We start from the raw sequence: 10,740 nt of genomic DNA on the forward strand, positions 1-10,740 counted from the left end.
CCAGCATCTTCTCCTTTTCTCTTTGAGTTTTTATACAGCACAAGGGGTTCTGTCTTTTCATAAATCACTGGCACACGCTGGCAGAGATTTGCCATCCTCAGAATTTCTCTTTAATTGACTGGAATCCTTCAGTCCTTGTTACCTTGCTGAATTTATTATCTTTGTCTTGACAGCATCCCAGGAGACCTGATCAGCATTCTATAGGCACCTGCCAGGCATGATACAAAACAGAAGCTAGCTAAGTTTGGGGTAAAAATCTGTTAATTGAGAATAGCTTTGAAATATTTTTAAAAGACTAGAAAAAATGTTGAGAGACAATTTCATATTTTCAAAGTCTTTACGACATTTCACCCGTGGCTCATGAGTCAGCATTTTTATGTCTGTATATGTACATATATATCCCATTTTCTGTGGTTATTTTGTGTCGTGTGGCTCTTTTTGGAGTCTCTGCTCTTTGGAGGGTCTCCATCTCCAAGGTTTCCACTGAGGAGCAACCAGGAACCGCACCCTGCCTGGGAACAGTTCTCCCACTGCACCTCTTTCCGGGCTCAAAGGACAGGATATTTTTCACATCTGTTTGTGTCTGTGTGGGTGTGAACTCTTTTTTACCACACATTTGCCACATCGTATTTACCTCGCCACACCACGTCACCTCACCCCGTGGGTTTTGAGGCCCCGGGAGTGTTTTCAGGAGAAAGGATAAACATATATTTTATATATATATTTCATTTGTTATTAGGATGGTTGTGGTTTGTTATTTTTTCTTTTCTTCTTTTCTTTTTTTTTTTCCTTAATCTCTTGCACCAGCATTGGGAAGTATTCACAACAATGTCTCTAGATATATTACAGACGTGTAAAGCTAAAAGGTAGCAGAGAGCATATCTGAAAGGTTACATTAAATAAACTTAATATGAATTACTGCATTTACAAAGCAATTTTCTCAGCTGGAACAGGGAACTGGAGCTGAGCTCTGGCACTCCAAACTGAGCCATGCCAGACACGCCGCAAAGGACAAGAGGACATTACTCGTGCCCAAGTGATTTCTGGAGCAGTCTTTATCCTGCCAAGGCCCTTTATGCACTCCTGAAAAGCAGGCTATGGTTTTTGCTTCAGAAATATGGGGGGTTTTTTCTATTCCATTCCATAAACCAGGTGTGCAGAAAATGAAAAAGAGTAAAGAGAAGCAGAGTTGGCAGCAGCAAGAAATAAGGGTCAGCGACTGAAGAAAAATTAAAAACCAAGATCCATATCACTTTATTTACATAAATTACAAAAAAGGAGGGGAAAGGGGGGGGGGGGAAAGGGACTAAACATCAAAAAACCACCAGGGAAGGGCAACAGGGCTGTCATCCATCCAACAGACTCAGAACATTTATTCAGACTGACAGAAACATATTTTCATCTCTTCTGATCCATCACAAGGTATGGAATAAGCTCCCAAAGATGTACTTTAAAGTTCATCACTGTCTGGGGAGAAAAGAGACAAGATTCCTGCTGTTACTTTTACAGGAGAGAGGGGCAAAGAGGTCACTGTCAGAACATTACGGATACCACGCCAGAGCTGAACACTCCCTGTGATTAAAAGCAGACAGCAACAGAAGGAAATGGGCTCAGGGGCTTCCTGCTTAAAAACAGCACCAGTCACTGCAAAGCTGTGACTCTGGAGGAATCATCACAAAATAGGTGCAATTCCTCCTGGGACATCTGGCCTCACATCACAGAACATGTTTGATGCCATGGATGACAAACATTCAACACCCCTGACGATTGCCTGAACACTACTGAGTGATCTTTCCCTAAAGAAAGGATAACTTTTGTCACTGATTAGCCTCTTCTTGCCTATTCAAATAAAAAGACTGCAGCAGAGGAGCTACAAACACAAGCAAGGAGTAAGGGACAGCAAAGACCAAGAACTGACAGCAGAGGGTGTGTGATATGGGTCAGTGCTGAAGGCAATCACTGGACATGGGAGGAGAGGTGATGGCTGAAGTCTGTGAAACTCTGTGTAGGGCTCCTTTTATGTTTGTGACTGAGGATTAACTCCAGAGAAAGGTGACTTCAGATTAAGTAAAGTGTATCTGTGTGGAGGAAATGGGTCAGATTCCTTTCTGCTTGGTTTGGTGTGTTTTTTCAGGCAGCTGCTGAAAGCTCTACAAAGCATTTGATAAGCAGAAAGTTTCCATGTTCAATTAAGTGTAAAGCTAGCAGAAAAAAACCCTGTGCTTAGCACAGGAACTAAACAGCTTTCAAGATGTTGTTTTCAAGAGATAGGAGCAGTCATCTTTTTACTTACTCTAACGTGACACATCACCATGTCCAGGTTCTTCAGAGACAAATTCATCCAGTTCCTGCTTGTACTAGAATTATACAGAAAACACACCATTAACATTGTGCAATATTAAACTTCTAAAACATTCTTCCAATCCACACAAAACCAGGCAGTAACTCCAAGGGCCAAACAAGTAAGGCCATAAACCAGCAGAGTGGAGGGAAGGACCCTCTCTCCAGGACTAAAGGGAGAGCAGTGACCAAATTCACAGCTCCTTCAGGAGAACCCCTATACAAACCCAAATGCCTCCTACACACAGTGGATCTTCTACATTGAAGCATCAAATGAGATTTACTGCAGATTTATTATAGTCATACATCCTAGATAAGAAAATTTAATTTAAAGCTTAGCTGGGAACATCCTATGGCATCATCTTTGGTTTCTGGGCACTCTTGGAAAACAACCCTCAAAACCCAAACTTTTCACCCCTAGCACACCAGATGTTGTGTTGGGATGAGGAGGAGTTACACCAGGAGTAATCCCTGCAAATGAGTTGTAACTTCAGGCTAAAAAGCACAACCTTGCATACAGATGCTCTTCAGCAGTAGCTGAGGATGGGATTTCAAAATGTTTACCTTGGCTGCAGAAGAGGAAATCCTGTTCATCAATGGTTTTGCTCCTATGGGTGAACTGGGGATGCTTCCTACTTGACCTGGACTTCTGTTCAGAACCAGACTGGTGCCAGGATGTCCCAGGCGAGTTGAATGGTGAACTGGATTTACAGCCACTGATGGGAAGTGTGTTCTTCCACCTTCCACGAAGCTTTCTGTTGGCTTTTCCTTTTTTTCTTTTTCCATCAGTTCTGAAACATTCAGACACAAAGAATTCTCTCTGGCAGGAACAGATTAGGAATGACCAAACCCATTTGACCTGAAGGGTTTTGGGCAGCCTGTATCATAGCAGTCCAACCTGCAAAAGTTACCAAGACTTGGGATTGCTCAGCATTAAAGCTTCAAAGCAATCTGTGAATGGAGTTTGCTCTGGAATTTTGGGACAACTTCATCTACCTTGGATTTAGCCTCTCCCATTGTTTTTTCCAAGCCCAGGTTGGCTTCCTCCAGGTTCCTGCAGCGCCTCGCAGCAACTTCCAGTGAAGCTTCTGCCACAGACAGCTTTTTAAAGTCAGCTCTCTGACATTAAATGAAATGGTTAGATGAGCATGAAAAAAGTTATAAGGACATGAATTCTGTCTTTAACTTATTTGATTATACAGTTACAACTGCCTTGACTTCAAAAAGTAGGAAAATTTTGCCTGCCACCAGCAATCAATCAGCCCCTCCAAACTATCAGCAGCAGCTCATGGAGATTTCTTTTTACTAATACATAAACAAATAATATATTATAGATAATATTATGAGGGGAGAGGGGAGAGGGGAGAGGGGAGAGGGGAGAGGGGAGAGGGGAGAGGGGAGAGGGAGAGGGGAGAGGGGAGAGGGGAGAGGGGAGAGGGGAGAGGGGAGAGGGGAGAGGGGAGAGGGGAGAGGGGAGAGGGGAGAGGGGAGAGGGGAGAGGGGAGAGGGGAGAGGGGAGAGGGGAGAGGGGAGAGGGGAGAGGGGAGAGGGGAGAGGGGAGAGGGGAGAGGGGAGAGGGGAGAGGGGAGAGGGGAGAGGGGAGAGGGAGAGGGGAGAGGGGAGAGGGGAGAGGGGAGAGGGGAGAGGGGAGAGGGGAGAGGGGAGAGGGGAGAGAGGAGAGAGGAGAGAGGAGAGAGGAGAGAGGAGAGAGGAGAGAGGAGAGAGGAGAGAGGAGAGAGGAGCTCAGTGGCTGAAATTGACTTTTGTGAGGAACAGGCAGGTCCCAAAGACAGAATGCAGAAATGAACAGCAAAACACTGCTCAGAGCCTTCAACACTGCAAAAAGTGTGTCCTTTACCTCCCTTTTTTTTTAGTTTTTCAGCCTCATAGTTTAAGACTTGTTCTCTTAAACCAGCACACTTGGCCTTTAATTCCTTGTTCATCTTTTCCAGCGTGGAAACTTGCTTTTCAGCAGAGTTTGTGGAAAATGTCATTAAAGCATCCCTGTGCAGCAGCTGATGGAATAAATGGCTTTCCCTCTGGAGCTGGGCCAATGCCTCCTGTGTGGACAGAATCACAGAACCACAGAATCAGTAAGGCTGGAAAAAACCTCTAGGATCCTCCAGTCCAACTCGGAAACCAACACCACTAAACCATGTCCCCTAAGTGGGAATAATGTGCTCCACTCTGCCCTGAGGTGTTACACAGGACTCCAGACCCCTCTGCCCAGCCCTGCCCCAGATGCCACACACCAACAGGATGCCTGCCCTATTCCCCTCAGAAATACCCTCAGGAAAAAATCTTTTCAAACACTTCTTAGCATGGCCCAACACACACATGTTTTGCTGAGGCAGGGAAACATCAAAAGTCACCAAATTCCAAGGTTTTTTAGCATGAGGTTTCTCTTACGCAGAGGAAGACCAAGCATGTCTAATCACACACATCAGCCTTTTACAGACAAATCTTCTTCACTTCAATATGTATTTTGTATAGGGAAAAAATGCATTTGACTGCATTGTTTCCAGGAACAACACAGCTCAGCTGGAAATAAAGCAGCAGAACAGGAAATACCCAGCATTGTGGAAAAGATTCTTCCCCATCCTAAGAAAACCGTACCCAACTTCAGACAGCAACACCACCTTCCTCTGCACGACTCTGCCATCACCATTAGTCACTTTCTGCTGATTTTCTTTACCTTATTGTATAATTTACTCTATAATTTATAATTACTCTCAATCGACTCTATGATGTTACTTAGCAGTCTGGACTCTAATTCAAAATATTTGGCTTCACGTACCTGCACCCCAGAGTTGTCAGTGGCTTCCTTTAGGCCTTTTTTTTTTTTTTTTTTTTTTCTGGTGATGACACATGGAAAGTTCACCTCCAGGGAAAACCACAGTATTCTTCCAAGGATTTTTTCCAGCAATAGCTCAGTAGTGTTAGCAGTTTGACTTTTCTCCTTTCTTCTTCTACAGGGTGATGGTGACTGCACCGTAGTGTTTTCATCAAAGCTGTTTCTCACTGGATCTTTTGGAAGACAGTGAAACTTTAGAGGTCTCTGTCAACCATTATTGGATCTCTTGGGTGTTTTCCTCCAAGCAATCCTTGTTTGTCTTTGACGAGAACTGCAGGATGCTCTTTTTAATATGTTGCCAAAGCACTTAAGAGAAGGATCTATGGGATGACCAAAACGTCTTGAAGGTTTACCTGGAAGCTGTTTCTCACTGTACCTTTTGGAACACAGTTCAATTTTAGAGCTTGTTTTCTTTGTCAACAATTCTGGGATCTCTTGGGTGTTTTCCTCAAAGCAATCTTTGGTTTTCTTTGAGGAGAACCCTGGGCATTCTTCAGAGATTGCAGGATGCTCTTTTTGCTGTGTTGCCAAAGCACTTCAGGAGAGAACTATGGGACGATCTAAAAGTCCAGCTGAAGGTTTACCCGGAAGCTGTTTCTCACTCTACCTTTTGGAAGACAGTGAAATTTTAGAGCTTCTCTTCTTTGTCAAAAAGACTGGGATCTCTTGGGTGAGATCCCAATATTTGGGTTTCTTTGAGGAGAACCCTTCGGATTCACTTCAGGAGAGGGATCTATGGGATGATCTAAAAGCCCAGCTTGAAGCTTCACCTGGAAGCTGTTTCTCACTCTACCTTTTGGAAGATGGTTCACTTTGAGCCTCCTCCCTGGGATGCCACCCCTCTTAGGTTTGGGCTTCAAGCAGAGGGTAAGTTTGCATGGCACAAGGCAGTGGTCTGTAGGACATTCTGCACCAGGCATCGCTCGGCTAGGAAAGATGTCACCAACATTTCTCTGGCGCGCTAAGACACAATCAGTGAGGTGCCAGTGCTTGGATCCAGGATGCTTCCAGGTTGTCTTCAGGCTGTCTTTCTGCTGGAAGAGAGTGCTGGTGATGGTGAGCTGCTGCTCAGCACAAAACTCCAGCAGAAGACATCCATTCTCATTACAGTTTCCAACACCATGCTTGCCCAGGACTCCTTTCCAGGCTTCATAGTTTTTTCTTCTCCGGTGTTGAAGTCACCAAGGGTTATGATCTTCTCTGCAGGAACTTTTTGAGAGAGGCAGTGCATATTTGGTGTAGAATTTGACTTTTGGTCAGCTTGGAGGGTTGGGGCATAAATCCTGAGGAGAAGAACAGGGGGCTTGTTGTGGAGTGGGAGGCGTAAGGAAATAACACAAAATCAGTGGCCTGACAGCAAATTTTTAAGTTTGGAGGCTTGGAATAGCTGTGAATAAAAGCATAATCCTCATCTATCAGCCCATCAGAGTCTTCCTGGGAAACATCAGCACTGCAATGAAGGAGAACTTTGATCAAATGAAGATTCCCACCAACTGAGCTACTGGACTTGGATTCCTGTTCAGTGCCAAACTCTTTGCCAGGATGTCCCAGGTGAGTTGAAAGCTCAGCTGGACTTGGAGCCAGAATTCTGCTCTCCAAGCTGCTTGCGACTGAAGTTCTTCTTCTGATGCCCTTCTCATGGAGTGCAGTGGTGGCTTTTGGTAGTTCATCATCAGCTCTGAAAAAATTCAGACACATCCCAAGAATTATCTCTGGCAGGAACACTTTGGCAGAGTTACCCATAGTCTCTGATTACTTTTTGATTTCAGAAAATAGAGAGGATTAGGAGTGACCAAACCCAGAATTTGACCTGAGGGGTTTTGGAGAGCTTATATATTAGCAATCAAACCAAGGGCTTGGGACTTCTCAGCACCAGAGCTTCAAAGCCACCTGTGAATGCTCTGTGCTTCTTCCAAAAGGCAGAGAAAACCAATGCTGAGCTACCCTCCTTTTCCATGGAGAGCTCAAGCCTCAGACAAGCTGATAAAATAGCAGCTAAAAAAAGACTTTTTTTTTTACTTCACAGAATCAAATTCTCTGCTCTGCAGGGCCTCCCTTTATTCAATAAGGGACATGAAATTCATCTTTTTTGCCATACATTCCCTTTGGAAACAGAATCCATGAAGAAAATCCTATTAACTCCATGATCAATGCTGCTACTCTGGGAACACTCAAGAGAAATTAAGGCAGTTCTAATGAAGGCAAAGTGTCTTAAAGAACTTTCCCCACAAATATGCCATCTCAGGCTTACAGACATAATGCTGACCAGGTGTAGAAGAGGAACCGCAGCAGGAAAACACAGGAGGAAAACAGGAAATTCTTATTACCACTCAAAAAAACCTGTACCTACCTTTCCAGTTCATTTTGTAACTATCTTCTCTTTTTCACTTCCTCCAGATACAGCTTTTCATATTTTTCCTTTAGAACAATGCTTTGTCTCAGGGTGTATTTGTAGTTTTCAGGGTGTTCATCTCCACTTGCTGGTCCCCTTTTGTATTTCTCCTCCCATCATGTCTGCCTTAGGCTCTTCTTCCACCTGGCAAGAAAGTTTGTCTAGCTGTAGACAGAAAAAAACACACACACACAAAAAGAAACTCAGCAGGAGCTAAAAGAAAAAAAAAAAAAATAATCAGTAAAGGGCTGGGCACCAGGACTGGATTTATCATCTGCTGCCTCAGTATTTAAATCAGAGTGAAACCAGGGGCTTCCTTTTAATCAAGAACAGCTATAACAAAATTTCTGAGAGGATTCCTCAGGTTCCCAGCCCTTTTTCTGCAGTAGGCACCAAACTACCATTTTTTTCCCCATTTTCCCATTTCCTGGAAAAGCTCATGGGAAGTCAAACACACCCATGCAGGGTAACAAGGCAACCAGGTGCCCCTAATTGCCAGGGAGTGGGCATGAGCTTGGGTTAAGCCCACCTGTGCCTAATTCGGGTGGGCCCCCACTGCACATGAGCAGGACCAGGGGGCCAATAAAAGTTGAGTCCTGAAGCACAGGCTCAGCTCAGTCCTGAGCACATCTGCAGAGATGTCAGTCACTCTTGGAGCACTGTATTACCTTCCTTGCGCCACTGGCACTCGTCACCTACAGGGTGAGGCTCTGAGGAGTCTTGAACCCAGGGCCTCAGCATTGCAGTACTGCATCTTAGCCAGCTGCACCACCAGAACCTCCCGATTGCCCTCAGGGTGAGGCTCCCTTTTATTGGCCCTCTGGTCCTGCTCATGTGCAGTGGGGGCCCACCCTAATTTGGCACAGGTGGGATTAACACAAGCTCATGCCCACTCCCTGGCAATTAGGGGCACCTGGTTGCCTTGTTGCACTACACACCCAAACCTCCTGGTTTCAGCACAAAAACCACCTCTCATGCTTTAGAGGAATTTTTACAGCACACTCAAGCTTCATTATGGCACTGACAAACACACCATCTTTTTTCCCTGTACACTGAGAAATTTTTAAGTATTGGTTCAGAACATGGCTTTTACTGAAGGAGGAAGATGTATTCCACTTTAGGTGAAAGCTGCAGTTTATTTTAAAAAAATGTGCACGAAATATCAGCCTTTTGTTAGGTCCCAATGGTCACCTACAGCTCTGTCCTTCTTTCCCCCTTCCAGAAGCAACATTTTCTGTATCCATTGAACATCAAACCTGATATCCTGTCAGTCATTAAAAGGGGAGGAAACTGGCATGGTGAGCACTTGAAAGAGGCTCTAACAGAAGGAAGAAACTTCACTTATTTGACAGGAAAAGAGACAATGAATGCTTGAGAATAGGAGGTCCCATATAAATAAAAAGGAGAATTTTTTTTCCCTGTGAGCGTGACAGAGCACTGGCACAGGCTGGTCCCTTCCAACCCTACATTTTCTGTGATTCTATTTAACTCTGCCTCAATGGAATCACCTTCCCTGTCATCCAAAATAACTCGTCCAAGAGAAAGACAAAAACTCAAGAAACTTTTGGACTAATCATGAGCCCCTGCCGGGGAAGGGGACTTTTCTTTCATGCTACTCAAACAGCAATAACCACCTCAAAAAGCACTTTTCGGGTGCCAGGGAGAAGGGAAAGGCTGGGCTGAAACCAGGGTTTCTCACTAGTGAGAAACAAATTCCACAACATTTTCTGCATCACCTGACTGCATCCTGCCCAGGGAAGCAATTGGAAAGCCTTGGGAAAGAGTAAGACAGGTTCCAGGAGAAAAAACTTTGGGTGCACTCATCTAATGCTGCAGCACCATGGAAAGCCAAATCCATTCCAAAATACAGCCCAGAAAAAAACCAAACCAAACAAAAAACCAAAAAAGAACATGAAAAGAAGCCTTGGGAAAGACTAAGACAGTTTTTCCAGGAGAAAAAACTTTGAGCACACTCATCTATTGCTGCAGTACCATGGAAAACCAAGTCCATTCCAAAATACAGCCCAGAAAAAAACAACAAAAAAAATAACAACGTGAAAAGAAGCCTTGAGAAAGAGTAAGAGTTTTTCTAGGAGAAAAAACACCACCACTGTGGGAAAACAGTCTGCGGAGGCTTAAGGATTCCATGTGCACATCAATATGATTGTATGAAATCGTTTATTAACAACTTGCACTCACTTACATAGAGAAGCCTTGTTTACACCATCATATCATGCAGGTGGCTTTGTATTCCAATTACACATTCCATTCTCAGGGAACCACTCTTCTCACATAATTATTTTCCTCTTCTGTTGCCAATTAAGTTATCTCTTTCCCATTAGCTCATTTTTAGAAACCTCTAACTAGGCCTCAATAACAATTAACCCACTGTAGCCTAAGATGAAGTAAGTCAGGATTGCTCACAATCTGTATATTTCTGAACTGCTTCCCCAACATATTCCCCTTTTTTTTTTTGAGCAATTCTGACTTATTTCATTACATAAGATAACATGCTAATGATATATTGTCATAAAAGCACATTCATAATGCAAAAGCAATAACATACCAATAATGCAAAAGCAATAATAACATTAATAATGCAAAAGCAATAATAACATATATAACTGATAAGCCTTGCCTAATTAAATCTGTAAGCCAACAAGCTAACTGGTATATTTTATGATTTTTATCAATTCTTACCAAAGGCTTTTCCTCTTGCTATGTGTGATACAAATGAAACAGCAAGAAACCCAAATTTCAAATTTTCCCTTATGTTCTAGGCCGAATTGTTGCATTGAGCAGTTTGATCAAAATGTTATTGATAACTCATTAGTGCTCTCATGAGGTCAGACTCTTTTTTCTTCTCATAAGAGTATAAGCTCTTCCCTTTTCTTTCCTTTTTTTTTTTTTTTTTAAATAATTAAAACCAACAACAACAAATACAATTGCTAAACCTTGTCTAATTAAATCTCTAAACTATCCCCATATCCTTAAACGATTTAACCATTCATTTAACCCAGTATATGCAACAGTTAATTTTTTCATGTTATCTTAATCAATCGTTTTTTGGTTGTGAATTGACTATGAATGATCAGCTAAATTATGTATCATAGAATCATAGAATCATAGAATTGGCTGGGTTGGAAGATACCTC

Source organism: Calypte anna, chromosome W, assembly GCF_003957555.1.
Source record: "Calypte anna isolate BGI_N300 chromosome W, bCalAnn1_v1.p, whole genome shotgun sequence".
Lineage (NCBI taxonomy): Eukaryota > Metazoa > Chordata > Aves > Apodiformes > Trochilidae > Calypte > Calypte anna.